Here is a 19,129-nt window from a genome sequence, read left to right as displayed (position 1 = left end):
CTCAACCAAGTAAAATGTCAAGTTGTGCCCCTGGGGAAGAGTAACCCCAGGTACCACCACAGGCTGGGACCAATCAACTGGAAAGCAACTTGCCAGAAAAGGACCTGGAAAGCTGACCATGAGCCAGATATGTGTTCTTGAAGCAAAGAAGACCATCAGCTTCCTGGTCTGCACTAGGCAGAGCATTGGCAGCATGTTGAGGGAGGTGATCCATCCCCTCTGCTCAGCACTGGTGAGGTCATATCGGGAGTGCTGGGTCACTTTCTAGGTTCTCCAGTGTAAGAGAGCCATGGACATAATGGATCAAGTAAAATGAAGGTTTACAATGACATTTAAGGGACTCGAGCATCTCTTTTGAGGAGGGGCTAAGCAAGCTGGAACTGTTTAGTCCCTAGGAGAAAAATCTCAGATTTTATGAATGTGTATGAAAGCTGATGCGGGAAGGGGTTAAAAAGGATGGAGCCAGATGTTTCTTAGTGGTGCCCAGTGACTAGACAAGAGGCAATCGGCACAAACTGGAATACAGGAAATTCCATCTGAACAGTGGAAAAACTACTTACAGGGAAGCAGTCAAACACTGGAGCAGGTTGCCCATAGACATTGTGGATTCCTCATTCTTAGAGATATTCAAAACCCAGCTGGACACAACCCTCAGTGACTTTCTCTAGGTAACACTGCTTTGAGCAGGTGATTGGACTAGACAATCTCCAGAAGTCTCTGCCAACCTCAAATATTCTTTAATTCTTGATTCGTGGTTCTGTTTCTCTACCTTCTCCTTTCTTTTGTGTGTGTGCTCAGCAGCTGCAATGTTGCTTTCTTTCAGTTTGAGGAGTCCTAGCCATGAACACAAGCAACCTTCCTTCTCCATCAGAGAGGACAATGCCACCATCCTGTCACATGCCCATATGTTTCTATGTTCTATAGTGAGTAGCACCGATTTTTATGAAAAAATGACTCCTTGAAAGGGATCACAAGTTTGACATTAATGAGAATTATCAACATCAGATACTAATGCTAAACTCAGAACAATAGTAGATATATTCTAAAGAAATCAGTGAAATTCTTCATTACTCCAATCAGAGAAATCTGTTCAAGAAACATTACAACTGTCATAATAACAAAACATAATTAAAGCACCCCAGATACTGGGATTAGTACTCACTTTTTGTATTTACCTTCTTAGAAATGTCTAGGAATAATCCATCAAATACTTCTTGTAGGATACAGTTTCAACCTGGACATGTGTTATTCTCAGTCTACCTGTCAAAAGACAAACAAACAAACAAAAATCAGTTGTTTTTTTTTTTTTTTAAACTTGCTATGATGAATGAATTAAAACAACTTCTTATAGTTAGGGCACATAAAACAGTCACCTATAAATTCATGATTCCTAGTGCAATGTCATATCAGCACTGTACTGGGTTATGCTTATTCATTCCATGGAAATAAATGTATTTGTTAAATACAAACTAAGGCTTTCTGTACAGCACTTAGAATTAAATGCCTGTCCTTGGCTAACTGTGCAAATATCCATCCCTTTGCCAAGGGAGTAATTTACCAGTTCCTCTATAGTAGTTTCAAGGGTTTCTGAGTAACATGGTGATTGCTCCTTTCCTGTTCTGTGTGGTTTTACAGTCTTCAGAAGGTGAAAGAGTTTTTTTTTATTTTTTATTTATGTAATCACCCAAAAAATTTCCTTCCTTAAATCTATTACCCTTGTTAAAGTGAAATGACTAAGGTTCCAGACAAAAGCTTCTCATCGTTTCCACTCACATCAGTAAGTTTTGTCTTATCTGAGCTGCTTGTGGTGTTGAAGAGCCCCAGCTTAAAAGTAATGACTCCTGTGTGAAAAATATGCCCTGCCACAAGCAGGAGGTTCAAAGAAAGTGGCACCCTTGGAAGCTGGCCCACACTAATGCATTTGCAGTGCAGCACCAGGGCTCTGCTCTTCTCTTATATCTGTCGTTAGCTGATTAGCCTCATGCCCCCTCTCCTCTCCTTGTCTCAGGGTGACACAGTCCCATGGGGACTGAGGGGGTGGACAAGAGTCTGTGGTAGCTTGATGGGGGTGGTTTCATCAAAAGCCACATTTGCGCGGGCCAGCAGCTTTCCCAGGCTACCCATTTTGCTTGATATGAATCCATTTTTCATGTATTCTAGTGCACAGAGTCTTTCAGAACTGGAAGAAGATTAAAATTAATAAGCATGAATGATGTGGTAGCAGGCTATTATAGAGGTGGGCTTTCGTGTCTTTCTTTGGCAACCTGTTTCTGCATATACGGTCCAAAACTACATTGACCTTTTAATCTTGCCAATTGTAAATGAATTTTGAATCCAAGCTCTCCACTGAAAAAGTGCAAAGGTTGCCTTTAAATAGCTGCGCTGTTAGATTGCCCTTTACTCCATAGGCCACATCCTTCAGTTTCCTCCCATTAATTTCTCTTCTTGAACAACCCTCCTCACTGCTGATTGTGTCCTGGTACAGATTATTTCTCCCCAACATGCATTTTTCAAAGCTGCATCTCATTTTGTCATTTCCTGCGTAAGGTTTCTAATCTATCTTCACTGATTTATGCAATACCTCCCAATTTGGATCATCTGTGATTCTAATTAACGCGTACCCTTTTCCTGTCTTTTGGCTAATGAATGAAGATGTTTAAAGACGACTGGACTCAAAACAGCTCACTGATATTCCCCCACTAGAAAACTCATGCAATGCAATACATTTTCATTTATTATCTCACTTTGCTAATGGCCCTGTGGATGGTTTTTAATCAACATCACAGGGTCCTTATCTAAGCCAATCTGAATTAATTTTATGAATCTCCTCTCTTGCTGACGTTCACTTCAATGAGAAGGAAAACAAAACCAGAAAAGGTCATCACCCACCAGAATGTTTTTCTGAGAGATCTGAAAATGATGAGGAGGTGAGAATAAATTGTTCCTTCTCAGGACTCTGGTACATATATGGTTCCTCACCACCATAATATCTACGCTTCTCATTATTTAAATATGTGTATTTTCAAACTTCTCATCAAGGTAGAGAAGTGCTATTATTACTACTTGTGTCAATATCTTCTAGCACAGAGAGAATAAGGAGGTTGGCTGTGCTCCTTTAACAGCTGTGGTTACAAAGTAAGAGGTTAAAGTTGCTTTTGCACCTACACCTCTCTTCTGGAAGTTACTGTGCCATAATTGCCTGCATATTCTGGGATAACCTGTCAAATACAATATCTAAGTGAGTTCATCTCTTCTCTCTATGTTTAAATAACTATATCTACATATCTGTACCACTCTCCAAATGATATTTTGAAAGACTGAGCACGGCAAGATGCAAGACAATGACAAAAATTTGAACATCAGGTACCTAGGTAAACCCTTAACCCAGACCACAGGTTATAGAATAAGACATACAGCCATAATCTTTAAGATTTGGTCCTGAAAGTTATTTGGGCACCTCCTCTCTCAGCTGGGTACTGAGGTATTTCTGAAAACCTGGACTAAAACTCCTGTTTTACAGGAAATTTGTGTTGGATTTGAACCCAGATCTTCAACGTTTAAAATGTTTTCCCTTGTTAAGAACTGTTCTCCTTACCCAACAAAATGACACTCATGTCATGGACATTTATGCTCCAGTCACTGCCATATTACTGCAATTTTCTGTTCCCCAAAATGTAGGTTCTCACCCTATCTGTCTGCACAGCTTCCTTTACTGTCACATCCTGATGTGACAGCTTTAATATGATAGTTATATTCCTTCCAGAAGAAAATAAAAAACACTTCTCTGCTACAGAGAAACGGGCTAGGAAAAACATTTGCAGTATGGTCTTAATTTAGTTGGGTTGTTTACTTTGTGAAAGGTTAGTTAATGCTTCTGAATCAACAGTAAAATATTCTCAGAAATTTCATGTTTATGTGTTTTTAATAAAAGCCAGCAGTATTAAAAAAATGATGATGATCATTCTCTTGCTTCCCACCCCATCACCAATTAATACTCATGAAAAACAAAACAAAACAAAACACACACACACATGCACAAAAAGAAGAAGGAAAAAGGAAAAGGATCATATATTTCCAGGAGCATCAGCAGTCATAAAGAAACCAGTCATGAGCTAAGAAATGACGTAAGGGAGTGTAGAGGGAATTAGAAAACGTTAAGAAGAAAATTTGGAAAGTATTCACAGGAGCAAAATTTCCAAATATTCATCATATTTTTTAAGCATATGTCAAAATTAATATGTGCTATTACTTCTGCCTTTTTCATTAATATATTTTGTGCTAAAAGACACGTAGTACAAAAAGTTTGTCACCAATATTCTTCTCATCTTAGGAAGTAATTACACATTTTTTCGCTATAAACTTTTAAACGTGCCCAGCTGGAAATGAATTGCCTTTGACTTGCTAAAAATAAGCACAAGAAACTAAATCTAAGTCCATCGCCAGAGCAATTTATACTACACACAACTTCAGTGAGGTGCAATTAGCGGTGCATTGCAATAATTTATTATTGGTTTAAAAAGCCTGAACAATCAGGACCTTACAGCAAAATGGGAAAATGGGAAGCTCTGTGCCAGACATATTATTCTGGTTTATATTAATTCAGTTATTTTACCTTTGGTGCACATTCATCTATCCATACAATGTGAATGCTCCATTGAGAAGGATGCTGAATATTGAACCTTTGGCTCAATATGAAATATGAACTCTGAGGCATAGCTGCAATAATACTTCCATTTGCATTATTATGATTAACATTCCTCTGAATAGGAAGCATCCAGCAATATTAATTATAGAAATAGTGAGATTCCAATTGTCGTAAATCACTGTGCAGTGTAAGGCAAGCTTTCCAAAAACCTTACAGAAAAACTCTTTTTCTGTGTATTTTTTTGGGAGTTAATTTCAACCTCATTTACACCAGGCTTTCCCATTTGTGTCTGTTGACAAGACAGTAATTATGCTTTTCTCTTGATTAACACATTCTTTTCAGTAAGGTCCCAACCATCTTTCACATGAAAGGCTGAATTCAACAGAGCATGGTTTTTCTCATTAAAGACTTCGCATTCACCCATAGTTAATTTATCACGCAGATACTTCCTGTCTCGTAGGAAGAAGGGTGGCCTTGAAGCTAATGCTCTTGATTTGATCAGAAGTTTTTTTTTTCTTTTTTTTTTTTTTCACAGCAGTTGAAATGAATATCTTTTCAAATATGATGATTATTGAATTCATTTAATGCACTAAAATTTGGGGAAAAAATGCTGTTTCTCTACTAAAGTACAGATCCAGCTGACTGATTTAATACTAAAAGTCTCATTTTTCCTTAAGTACATAAAGATCTACATCACTTCAGATATACCATGGAAATGTCTTCTTTCTTGAAAGAGTATTATCCCTACATCTACAAAAACATATCATTTAAAAAAAATCTCTATATCTTTGCATCAAGCCAGCATTTCCCTCTTCACTACCATTCCTATCCTCAACATTGTTAACAAAATTGGCAATATTCATTGATTAATCGAAGTGAGCACCTTGACATTTGGGGCATCAGCTTACATGTGTAACAGGCATAGGATGGAATGATTTATTTTGATGTATTACACTATCCTACAGAGCATCCAAAAGTAAAAAGGCTTTCATTATCAGTGTTGTGAAAACAAGGCATCTGCACCAGGGACCACACACGAGGAGAGAACAATTTCTTGCCACCTGTGCTCTTTAATCCAGACTTTTGATGGCTGTATCATTTTGGGGTGTGTTTGCTCTTTTTTTTTTTTTTTTTTTTCTATATATATGTTATTTCCAAACGTATCATGTATTCAATCAGCAACTGAGGGGTCTAGCCAGTGTTCAGCACTGGAATTAGCAGAACTTTTCCCAGTTTAATCTGCTGCTTTGGTCCATCCTGAATTAACCCACAGCAGGTGAGATGCCCCTGAATTGCTGTAGTACCAAATGAATTCCTAATGAAACGGTGTCTACCGTGTAAGAAACCTTTCCCCCTGGGATAGCAGTAATTAAGGCCATCCTCAACAGCACAAGGAATGGTCACAGATGGCTTGGCTGCTGCTGGGAAGGAGAGAGAAGGAGGCCATGGGTGTGCATTCACCAAGGACATACAGAATAACCTTGAGGTTCCGGAGAGAACCACGTTAGTCCCATCTCTGGACCAGTTGAGTTGGTGGTAGAGCGTCCTGCAAAGCACTTCGAGATAGTCTCTCATCCAGCCCATCCCTAAATAATGATTTTAGGAAACATTTACCATCACACACATGTTTAAGTTTCACTGAACTCAGCAGAGCTTCGATATGTACCTGAAGTCAAGCGTTCCCTCAGAGCACCGTGGCTGAATGGGGACAAACTGATGAATTGGAGACACTTACGACCAGGATTAAATAAATACATACATACATAAACCGGTCACTGCTGCTTCTGATTGCCTCTGCGCTGCACATTTCTCTCCATCTCTTTTTCCATTATCACCCTCAGGTTTAAATGATTTCTGGGGATTTGCTGTGTAGCACAGCAGCTAGGCAGAGTCAGGCAGAAAGTGGAGACGGAGCCTGTGGAAATGAGTGGAAAATCATCCTCCCAAATGAAGCCCAGCTTACAGGACAACCCCTCATTATTTTGATCCCCCACAGAGAATGGAAAGACATGTCTGATGTATTTGGAGATCATAGGCATGTTCCAAAAAGCATCAAATAAAAGCAGAAGAGAGTCTTGTTGGGTTCAGCAAAGTCAAAGGATGTCTTTAAGTCAGCATATTCCTTTGCAGTGACTGAAGCCCAACCACCACTTCAAACATGCTCCAGACCTGCACGTCCTCTCTTTTCACACCAGACTGATGCCCTGCGTAGAAATATTTTTTGGCTTTTGCCTAACATTTCATTGCCACACACTGATAACTTGTCATCGGCAAAACAAATTGCAATTATCTTCGCGATCATCATCCACACAATCAGTCCTTGGCTAGAAATACATGGAAAAGCCAGCACAGGAGATCTTTTTACACCAGCCCATAGCAAGTGATGAGATTAACTTGGAGGGACCATCATCCCCATACAAAAATTCTGGTGGGAAAGAGTTAAAGGTTGTGATCCATCCCTCTTTTAGATGAAAAGAAAACAAGGGAGAGGATGGAGAGTGCAGGCTGAGCCATCCTAGGGAAGGATCTGCAGGCACAGTTAAGCCCAGAGAGTTGCCCTTTCCCAAAGCACCTCTTCTTTTTAGCCCACACATCAAGTCAGTTTTGAACCTCAACAGCCAGGATGGATCCCAGTGGAGTGAGTGTTTGCCATATCCCAATCTGTTCCAATTGTGTCAGAAGGGCCATATTACAGTATTTTATCTCTGCTATTATCTATTTCTTTTTCTTTTTTTATTTTATTTTATTTTATTTTATTTTATTTTATTTTATTTTATTTTATTTTATTTTATTTTTATTTTAAGAAGTGTGAGGCTGGTTTTTAGTCATTTGCAGGGCTACATTTGTAGAGGATGTTGGAAAAGGATACACAGTGGAGGCTTCTCAGAATTAAGATAATTTTCTCAATATGTAATAATTTCATGTGAAAAATTGGATTTCTGGGAAATGGTAGCAGAAGTAAAGGATGTGAAATGTGTCCTGTTGATTTTCTGCAGAATTACTTTTTAATGTTCATCAGAGAATTGTTATCTTGTATCCTCTGTGTACCAAGCTCTTCTTCCTTACTTATCATAAGATAACCCCATACGTTCTGTGCAAAAAGTTGGCCTTCACCTTCTACTTTAATCATGTTATATCTCAGTCTCATTTGCTTGCATATACTTTGGTCATCACAGATCTATCTCAGCTTTAGACATCTACATATACAACTAGATGCTAAGGAACTATCAATCTAGACCCACTCAGCTGTCTAATTTTTAGTTGCACAAGTTAATCACTAAGGAGTCCCACCCCAAACTGTGTTTTCACAGTGCAAATGAGTATCTCTTCCTACAGCCATTACTTTCAATGCTGCATTGACAAAGGCTAACCAGTAATATCAGTAATGACACTAACCTAAACATCACACTTGACCACAAGATTAAGCGAGTTAAATAACTTATTTTATGAAGTCAGCAGAACTTGAGGGCAGAATTCCCAGATTTGGCCATCTAGAAGAAACAAACTGGTCATTTTGCATCAATCTAAGTGGGTGGAAATGCAGCAATGCTAATTTTCAATTGCTTCTGCTATGGCAATTCGATCCACGGAACTTAGATTTCAGGTTGATTGAGCAATTGTACCAAAAAGCAACAGCTTCTCATTCACAGTGAAGTTGGTCAGATACTTGCAGAGCTTAAAATTAACATGCCCTTCCGATCAAGGCTGGAAAAGCAGTTTTGAAACCAATTTTCCTGCACATATAAAACCTTTCTTTAAAGCTTATCACAAATTTTGCTTCAAAATGCTCATAATCCATATTGTTAAATTCAAAGCATTAGAATATGTCTTTTGTGCAATGGAATCTCTAAAAAAAATATATTTTCCTGGTGTACAGTGAAAAAAAAAAAAATCTTCTTGGGTCCTGGATCATTTTTTCTGCTACTGCTTTTTCTGGGCAAAAAATACTATTTATTTATTTATTTATTTATTTATTTATTTATTTTTTTCTGCTGGATTCCTTTCATAGCTAAAAATCATTTCTTCTGGCCCATTTGAACTGTATATTAAAAATATCCATGTAGAAGAAAGAATTCCTCTATTGCCTAGAAATGTGTCACAGTATGTCTCCCAGTTCAAAACAGATGTTTCTATAATTGTTGTCCTATAAATGCTTCAGGTCTTTCAGCACAGGCTTGACCAACAATAAAACATAATCTCACCATCAATACACTTTTCGTTAAAGCTGTTAAATGGAAGCAATAATCTTTCCCTTTATCCAATGCTGATCTATATAATCCGAAGCCCTTCAAATGCTTTGCAATGAAGGATAATTGCTGCCCCTGTTTTTTGCCAGTGGGTAGGTAAGCTGACATTGAGAAGTTTACAGGAGCACTGCTATTGAAGTGAAGGATGCAAAACCTAACCCTAGGAAAGCCTGACACTTGTGGACTAAGCTGTGTGGACCTCACATTCCCCAGAGACTTTAAACACTCCTGTGGATCACCTTGTGCATGCTATCTGGTCATTTTATAGGTTTTTTGTACATCTGAACTTTGACATTTTCTTGCTAGATTTGACAAAGATTGCAACTTCTTGCAATGTTTTTATCCCACTTGTCACAAATACTTTCTCCACAAAACTCCATTGAAACAACTGTTTGCAAATTTAAGAGTAGAATAAGCATAAAGCATGCCAGACACCAATGATTAACAAGGTGTACCAAACAAAAGTTCCCAGTATGACAATAGTAACAAATTAATGGCACATGAAATGGATATTAAATAATCTTTTAAAATATTTTTAAAAGCTGTTTTCTCAGCAATTCAAACGTCATGTAGTTGCTGGGATGGGCTGCCAGGTAGATCAGGTGAGATAGTTCTGGTACAAGGTGCCATGAATCAAGCCTTTAATCCATCAGAGAATAAATTTGTAACTGTATTCATTCTCTGCAGCCCACCACATGCTGTCGACCGTGTTGCAGCATGCTTAGCAGCCTGTCCTGCTGGCCGTCACAGTGCAGCAAACGTAGGCATGCTGTGATGCCCTCGCAGGAAACCATAGAAGAATTTACCTCCTGCATTTAGGTGAGAATTGTGAAAATGCACCGGTGGCATATTGACATTTGAATGGCTTTAACAAGGGTCCCCACTGCAAAGGAGCAATCAAGGAGGCAGCTCTGAAAAGGTTCTCATTTGTGGCAGCAGCAGAGATCTGTGGCCTCTGAATGCTCTTCTCTCCCTCCTTTGACTCTGCTGGGAGCCCAGGGGGAATAATTTAGGTACTTCTGGAACATCCCAAGAATGAGGTCGTATTAAAAAAGGTCAAAGCATGCACTTTACTTATGTGGCTGGGCATACACATAGAAATATTTCTCCATCTATATACATATACATACCATATGTATACATAGAGTGAAATTTGCTGTTATCAGAACAACTACATATACCAAAAAAGGGCTGAACTGCTGGAGCTAGGTTGGCATATTGCACTGTACTGTAATGACTTGGCACAGGAGTATTTAACTTCCTCCCAGAGCAAAAACATCTTTCCTCAACTGGAAAGGCTGAGGTGGCTGAGCTGCTTTCACTTTTTGCTGAATGCATACGATGATACTACCGGCTGTACTTTTACAAGGAAGACACTCTGGATCAGAGTCATAACAGTTTTCTTAATTTCCTTTAGGATAAGAAAAAAACATTCAAGTATTAGGTACGCAGAACTCAACTATCTCGATATTCACATCCAAATGCAAAAATTACATTCAGTTGCTACCTTTGTCAGAAACAACTCCTGTGTCCTGGAAAAAAAACACATTACTAACCCATGCTTCAGGCCTTTCTACTCTGTCCCCTGATGAAATAGAAACACACCTGAGTGCCAGAATTGCAATAAGTTTAATGGGTGAGATGCCACAGCAGCCTCTCCACCACTTCTCAAATGTATTTTACAGCTGTGATTGTACCAGGAATAGTCCGCTGGATTATTAATTGGTTAGTGCATAACCAACTTCATTATTCTCCACTCCCTACCCAATTAATAATTTATATAAAAATAACATTTCAGTTTTTATGGAAAATTTTGAAATCTCTGATGACTATACCCCTCCCTCCTTGCTATCCCCCCAGCACAATATGTTGTATAAATAGCATTACGGTTCGACTTTGAGCTATTCTTCCTCATTTCATTATTTAATATGTCTCGAGGAGGGCTTGAAGCTAATGTTATAATCTTGAGCAAATTGATAGGATCTTTCCCTGCGCGACAGAAGTTGAGTAAAAGCAGAGGATCCTCACGCGCCCCCTGCCCAGGCTGCAGCTCTCCTCCCAGCAGCTCCTTCCCTCCTGATGCTGCTGCGTACTGGAGATCTGCATTTCACCCCTTATCAATAGATCTCCATCCTGTGAATGGGAATGGCGTTCCTTCAGACCTGTTTTTGTAAAGCAAACCTATATCCATAGGAGCAATTAGTTCCCTGCTGTGAGTTTAGACACGCTGGCTATATTGCAGCTGCTCTCTGTTGCCAGCACTAAATTTTCCTCAGTAGAGGATCAACGTGTTTAAACACTTTGATCTTCTTTATCTCAGTGAGGAGATTTGAAAGCCTCCTGGATGAACAAGCTTTCTTTCGGGTGCAACTCCATTTCATCCACCATTTCAGTGCTGACCTGAAACTTTTGTGCTTTATTTACTGGAGAGGCGTCGTCTTTTGAAATGGCTTCTCACATCCTCTCAGAAAGGCCTTTTTTTTTTTTTTTTTTTCCCTAACACTGAGCTTAAGTAACGGTACTTCAAACAGCAGATAAGAGGCACAAAGGGGACTCAGTCTTATACACAGCGATTCAGAATCATCTTAATCTCCGTCACGCACTTTCTGATTTTCTTTTTAATCTCTCGCGGCACAGTGTGCACCAGACACAGCTGAGAACTTGCTATTTAAGCTGCCTTATTACTGTTACGCTGTGAAAGCTTAACTAACGTTTAGAATATACGAGCACAAACAAACCGAAGCGAGAGAACGCACACTTCAGTTGTCAGTATGGTTTGGAAGGTGGCGGGAGATGAGAATTAGTACCACCATCCTCTTCCTGATGGGTTGAGGCTGACTCTGTTTTCACACCTAGCAAGGAGCCAGGACTGAACTCTTCGTGATGTGAATCTATTCGGCAGGAATAAGGCTGTCAGGCTCATGCCTCCAACCAACACAGAAATTCTAATTTCCCTACCCAAACCAACTCTCTGCTCCTTTGCATGCCATGGTACAGGCTCAGGGTGATGGGGAATCCAACTCACATCTCATTAATGAAATTACCAATCTGAGCTTCTGCCTGTACATTGGTTTAACCCCGGGCTGACCTAATATTCTCCCACGTAAATTGTTACCTCCTGCAATGATGGCAAGAGGGTTACCCTGCTTGTAAAACAGACAGAAGGAGAGGAAGGAGCCTAGAGAGTTTAATTGATATTACAACCGTCTGGATGCTGGGACCAAATTAACAGAGGGCTGCACTTTTATGAAAAATACTTGCACAGAAATGCAGGTGAGGCATTTTCCCTCACCCCACAGCCTTTTGGTGCTGGCAATGACACAGAGCTCTAGAATAAACAGCGTAATTAGAGACTACTTTTTCACAAAGGCTTGCTCCTGAGGCATGATTTTAATACTACAGACAATCGGAACATGTGATGGAGTTAGACAGATAACTCAGTCAAAACTTAGGTGAAGATTATCTCTGCTGTGGTTTGAGTGCCCCCACTGTGCACGGGCTGGTTTTATTACACAGGTGGATGGAATGTGCTCTGCTCCATTTCCAAGGGAGCCGCACAAGCCCGGCATAAATCAGTCAGCAAGTGCCTTGAACCACACATATTAGGAATGCAAGCTAGAGGAATTCCAACTTGAAGCGTGTTTAGACAAAGAGGCGATTATGGCTTGGAGAGAAAAGGAGTGCAAAAATTTCAGCTGGAAGCAGGAAAGGAGCACAGTAGCTCAAGGAGGGGGGAAAGTCTGATATTGTATTTATACAGCCTCATAAAAGGGGGTGATTTTAATCTCCTGAGCGTGATATGGCAATATCTATTGGAAGTGAATATCTCAGACCGGTTCCCAGAAAGGATTTTGGAGACTGGGCTCCTAATATCCATGCATTTCTGTAGATCCAGATTCTGATCTCATTTACAAAGGGACTGCCCAGGTGTGCTTTTGTGGACGGCAATGGACTTAGAGTCAAATCATACCTAAGTGTCTTGTTTGAGCTGCAGAAAAAGGAGGCGAGGACAGAGTGGTTCATATCAGTGTATGTTGCAAGTTTGACCATAAAGATGCATTCTTAGTGGGTCAGCACCTGTTTAGATAAATGTTTTACTTGAAATACACAATGCAGTAGAGCTCACACATTGATCCATATGGCACTAACACGAACTGCCAGCTGTGGCCAGTCGTCCAATATGTTCTCTTTCCATCCATATGGAATCATCTATCCATTAGGAAGAGATCATTTTCAGACAGGAAGGTTTTCTGACATAATTATTAGCTGTGGCGTTCCTGACCAGGAACAGGCTGAAATAGGCAGGAAACAAAAAGGGGCTTATATTGTCTTAAAGGGTCATGTGAAGAATTTTGTTTTTAAATCATCTTTCAAGCTGGTCCTTTTCTTTAAACAAAAAAGACTGCCTTTTATCTCTTGGCTTAACGTCAGTCTGGTGCATGGGTTGCTTTTCTCTCCACCCATTTCTGTGATGAGTGATCGTAGTGCATGAGGGCTACTGGCTTCCCCTGGGTTTGGGTTTGGTTAGGGCCAGCAGACAGGTACGTGACTCACTAGAAAAAATCTGGTTTAGAAGCAACTGATGCAAGCCCATTTTGAAAACAATTGGTCTCAGAACTGGGACTCAACAGTGTTTCTTTCCTAAGTGGCCTTCTCTTTGCACGCGCTCTGGGCTCCGTTCTGAACCAAAGCTAAACACAACTTATCAGCGCGGAACCAAAGGAAAACAGTGACAAAACAGAGTCACTAGCTGAATTCAATAATATCTTTATTGAGACAGAAAATCCTATTAGGGCAGTTCTCCTGCTATCAATATGACATAACTCAATTACTCTTGATTTGCACCAATGCAAATGAGATGAGAATCTGCCCCCAGAACGCTTGCTAGCTATGCACATCGACATGATCAGAAGTACAGTGTTCCCTGTAATCAGCCCTGCTTTACCTCTAATGGATATAAGCAGAGACAAGAGCCTCAGGCATTTCAGACTCCGTGGAGAAGAGCTGATCCCTGTCTGCCTGTAGAGTATGCACATTATGTACAGAGACTCTGAGAAGCTTATTTTGGGAACGATGTTGGCCCCCCAGTGAGTCTGAAATCAGGAAATCTTTCTTAACAGTAGCACTCAGAGATGCTGGACCTCTTCCCCAACATGCACCACACGTCACTTAATCCAGCAGAAATATTTCTCAGTTAAATCAGTGTAAGATGAAAATCCGCTCTGACCTTTGATATGTCACAGAATATCTGAGGAAAAGGAAGATACCATAATTACTCTTATATTAAAAACAAATCTGAAAGAGTACATTCCTTGATCTAGCACCCTGGTACTTGATTTGGGCTCTTATACATTCTTGTGATCGTAGATAGGCACCAGCTGGACAGATATGAGTTCAAAAGTCACTTATTCAAAGTGCAGATTTGACAGATGACATTAAACAAAGGTGAAATTTTGTAAACTGGTCAGTTACTGCCTCCTATTTAACACAGCAATGACCCATTTCCTTTTCTTCCCCTTCCCTCTTTACAGAAGCTGGCCACCACTGAAAGCACCTGGATCTGGGTAACAAGTTTTGTGCTGTCCTGCTGACACTTTGACCTGATGTGTTCTGGAAGAATGCTCTGGAGATCAACAACTGCTTGCAGATCCACCCCTACCCAATGTTAGGGCAGCAGAAAGGGTGGCAAGAAAAAGAACATATTTTTCTGAAAAGGTAATCCTGCACAACAGTAGGTGAGTGTCTTCAAATATCTGAGTGTGGTTTTGACAACCAAATAATGGTATTCGCATAGTATTTCCTTTCTTGCCAGCTGTGCCCATTGCTGTAGAGTTGTAGACCTGAAATCTTCCAGACTCCACAGTGATGGTTATCAAAACACTGGTGAGAAAACATCAGCCTTCATGAGCCGATTTCTCACACCATGTCATGGTTTTGGCTGGGACAGAGTTAATTTTTGATGTAGAGACTCACACAATGCTGTGTTTTGGATTTTTGATGAGAATAATGCTGATAGCACACCAATGTTTAGCTGTTGCAGAGAAGTGCTTGCACAGAGCCAAGGACTTTCAGCTTCTGGTGCTGCCCACCAGCGAGGTCCCTGGGGGTGCACAAGGAGCTGGGAGGAGACACAGCCAGGAGCTGACCCAGACTGGCCAAAGGGATGTCCCATACCGTGTGTCATCATGCTCGGCAATAAAGGCTGGAGTAAAGGAGAAGGAAGGTGGGGACATTCCCTGTTCTGCTTTGCTTGCACGCACAGCTTTTTTTTACCTTAGCTTTTCACACTTTTACCTTTCCAATTCTTCTCTCCCCCATCTCACATGGGGAGAGGGAGCAAGCAGCTGGATGGTGCTGAGCTGCCTGCTGGGTTAAACCACAGCACACCAATACAGGGCAATTTCTTGTGTACGAAGTGGGGGTTTCAGCCTTTTTCCTGGCTCAATGGCTACATGCAGAAGGTGACCACAACAGATGCAATGTGAGAATTCATATATTACACTTCCAAATATTTTGGCACCTAATTACATGCAACACAAAACACCTGAAAGTGGGGAACCTAAATTATCTGCCTAGTTAATGGATCCATTTCAAGATTGGACAACTAACATTTAAAACTAACATTTAACTAACATTTAAAATCAGATGGTGTGAATGCACCAGTAGTTTTCCACTTTGTTGACAAAATCTGCAAGGAGGTAATAAGAGGCAGTCTTATCTAGAAACAGAGCATTAAATTGGAAGCAAGACACATAGATTTGTTTCCTACTTATATCAAATGACTTCCCTATGTTAATCTTCCCAGGGACTTTAGGCCACAGTCCTCCAGTCCTACATTATGAGGCTTCCAGATCAGCAACTGAAGCATACTTTAGTTGTTCCAACACCTCTCTCTTTTTTCCTATGATAAGGAAGACTTTTGTGATGGTTCTGATGCTCATATGTTTCTAGATAATTTTCACTTTCCTGAGCTAGAATACTGAATGGAACTGGCGTATTGGCATCTCAAGAAGTCTCCAGTACTCCAGCAACTCAGCTTGAAAATTATGATCCCAGTTTCCTTTTGCAGTTTTCTTTTTTTTTTTAATGATATCGTGACGATCATTCTCCCACTGATGATTTGCCTTTCTTTGTGCCCTGTATCTTCAGCTTATACTTCAGCAACATGACTTTATCACACGTATCTGACATATTCGGAAATGCTACATGCAAGCATCTCAACATACAAGCAGTTTGGCTCAATGATATGCATTAACAGCTAAAGCCATCACTTTGCCAGTTTTAAATCCATAGAAGAAATTTCCTCACCTATATTTGCTACCCATTCCCAGCTACCAAGCTGACATATCACTTTAGCTCTGACATGTATATCTCTGCTTTAGACAACCATCTGGATCAGATAGCTTTCTAAACTTACAGTTTATTGATTAGGACTATAGAGATCATGATCAATCAGGAAGTGATAACACAAGTTAATCCATATACTTTAATACATCTATATGTGCAGAAAGTTGTCTAAAGCATAAAGATCTATAAGATATTTCATACTGCAACCATATTTTATAGATCAGTGTTTGCTGCTTTCATAACTGATTTTGAAGAGAGTATCCCAGAAGCTCGGCAAAACTTAGAGGTTGCAGCTCCAACCTGCATATTTTATTTTTCCTGAGAATTAATGGGATTTTCTGCTTTATTTAGTCTTTCCCTATGTTTCTACATCTAACAAAGGATTTCTATGGCATTGGTGCCAACCTAGAAGAGAGTATTTAGAGTACACCTTTAATAGCAACAGAATTTATCTTAAGTGCAAATCATTGTGGATATACAAAGCACTATCATAGCCCACATACTGTATATATTAGGATCCTGGTCTTAATTCTACCTGGAATCTATTCTACAAAAAAGTTGCCAGCTGAGTTGCAAAAGCTGCAAACTCCAGAGCTGCCCATCAGACACTCGCAGAGCCATTGCGTTGAAATCATGGAGAGAAAGTCAACTTGTGTTGACTGCTTTATTATTTGTCACATTGAGTCTGGAAGGAAATTCTGTAGGAAGGGTTATTCTCACACTTTCTTGAGCACTTGTCAGAATTTTAAGCCAGTTGGCAGAGTATGACAGAAACTATATCAAATGTTAACAGGAGCTGAATTCCTTCTTATTTCCATTTTAGTGATCAGGAAGAAGATGCCCAAGACACTCTTGAAGACAGATCAGGCTATAAGTGCTCTTGCAGGCTGCAAAACTGAAATGCCAGCCAGCTACTTTCTGAGAAGCCCCTGGCACATTAAATCGCCAGAGCTGAAGATAGCAAAAGAGACCTTTAGATAGATGGGGCTTAATTAAAATTATCCCAGCTTTTCATTAACTTTAGCGAAGTTACATTGACACTGATGTGGAATTAGAGTGAAGACTAGTTTGTCTCCTCCCATAGCAGGCAAACGCCAGCCCAGATCCAAGGATCAGACAAGCGCTATGCCCAGTGCTACTACTGTCCAACAGATTTATGACTTATTTATGCCTCTGATTCCTTTTCCACTTGTTGTCCACTGAGATGTGATGCCTTCTGGGTCAGGGTCTGCCTTACGTGCATTTACCAGTGGACTAATGTTGCCTGAAAATATTGCAGCATTAAACTGCTGTAGCTACATTCAAATATAAATACTCAAAATGACAGAAAAATGTTTACACCTGCATCTCTTCTCTCCTTTGTAGGAAAAGGAATAAATAAACTGCAAAAGTAGAAGGCAAGTCTGCTGTGATGCAGTTCTATGGCATGCAGCGGTGTAGTTATTTTGGCAGAAAATTTGTATTCTCAGCTGGCATACTGCTAAAGACTTCCAAAGCTGACCCAGTCTGTGCTGGAGCAGAATCTCTCACAATGCTACTACAGTCCTGACTAGTACCTGCGAATGCTACTGTAATCCAAATAATGAATAATAAAAAATCATAATTGGACATGAATTGCATGCACTGTGCTGTCGTGGGTAGACAATGCAAATGCAGAAATTCTTCCTACGCCCTGTACTCTGCTCTAGGTGACAAGCTCTTTGTTAACTTTTTCTTCACTGTTAGCAATGAATATGTGCATATGTGGCAGCTAGTAACTCAAGCTTCCCACGGGGACAGTTAATCCTCTGCTTCTGGGTCCTACGCTTAGTTCCTTCAGTCACTTTTCCCCTACAGATCCAGTAACAGAACAGGAGAAGACATGCCAGAAAGAGAACGAGAGCAATAATTAACCACAAGGAATGGAGAAACAGGCCTGGTTAGAAAGAGCAAGAAACAATAGCATGTCAAACAGCAAAACATCAGCGCTTAGTGGTTTAAACAAGTAACATGAAAGCCTTGTTCTTTCTTGTCCAGTGACACAGGAGTCTCCCTAGCCACAGAAATATCTCTCTGTTGAAGGATAACATTAAACAATCCCATCTTTAATAAGTCACTGGAAACACAGAGGCACAATACAGACCCCCTTTGTTTGTCACAGACCTTATATGCTCAGAGGTCTTCAGATGAATGAGGTGCCAGACAGCAGTCTGGGAAGGCTGGGGGTGTTAACTCAACACCCTCCATCAGCTCCACAAAACCATCACCACGTACACTCAGACTCCACCCTATCTTTCCCACAGTGAGGATAATGAGGAAATTATTCTGAAACTACAGACCCATTAAAAAGTCTAAAATAAGTCTGCTTCTATATGAAAGTCAGGATTTGTCACATATATTTACTATAGGATTGACATGCAGAGAAAAAAAATCTTAGCTTTGATGAAGTCAACAGTGAAACTCCAAAAAAGTTTCTCACTTGCCTAAGCAGAGGCATCTCGTACAGTCTGAGATCTTCTGGGGTATTCCACAGCTTCTTGCCCATATCATAATAATCTTCTGCAATACCTTGTGGCATCTCAAATAGCAGTGAACGCTAATGTCTAGGTACCTGAGTTGCTCTTCAGTCTATTCTGGGCTGCAATTTCACCCTAAGGCTAGTCTGTGGTGAGGTAGCAGTTTGCAGAAAAGTTCCTTTCCTTGCTTGGATATAGCAGTTATTCCTTGGAGAACAAGACATTGCAGAGGCAGGAGGAAAATGTGTGACAAACACAAGGCTTGTTTACCTTCCCTGATGTGTAGCATGTGGAACAGATCATGCATTTTGATACACAACAAGCACTAGAAGGAAAAACTTAGGTCCAGATATCAGGTCTTTAAGACTTTTCTTATTTGTGGGCTGAAGGTTCAA

The 19,129-nt window shown here is 40.2% G+C and overlaps 1 protein-coding gene across 6 annotated transcripts in view; it reads right to left on the bottom strand.

Moving 5' to 3' along the window:
• TENM4 (teneurin transmembrane protein 4) overlaps positions 1-19,129 on the bottom strand; it is a 1,267,116-nt gene that overhangs the window by 394,806 nt on the left and 853,181 nt on the right. For 4 of the 6 annotated variants that reach the window (XM_083820251.1, XM_083820252.1, XM_083820254.1 and 1 more), the window contains one exon: positions 1,163-1,260. The gene's annotated coding sequence lies outside the window, so the exon portion shown is untranslated. The remainder of the gene's footprint in view (positions 1-1,162; positions 1,261-19,129) is intronic. The other 2 variants (XM_083820255.1, XM_083820256.1) reach the window with 1 other exon arrangement.

This window comes from Anser anser (assembly GCF_964211835.1).
Source record: "Anser anser genome assembly, chromosome: 1".
Classification (NCBI taxonomy): domain Eukaryota; kingdom Metazoa; phylum Chordata; class Aves; order Anseriformes; family Anatidae; genus Anser; species Anser anser.
This window is presented reverse-complemented; position numbering and strand designations above follow the sequence as displayed.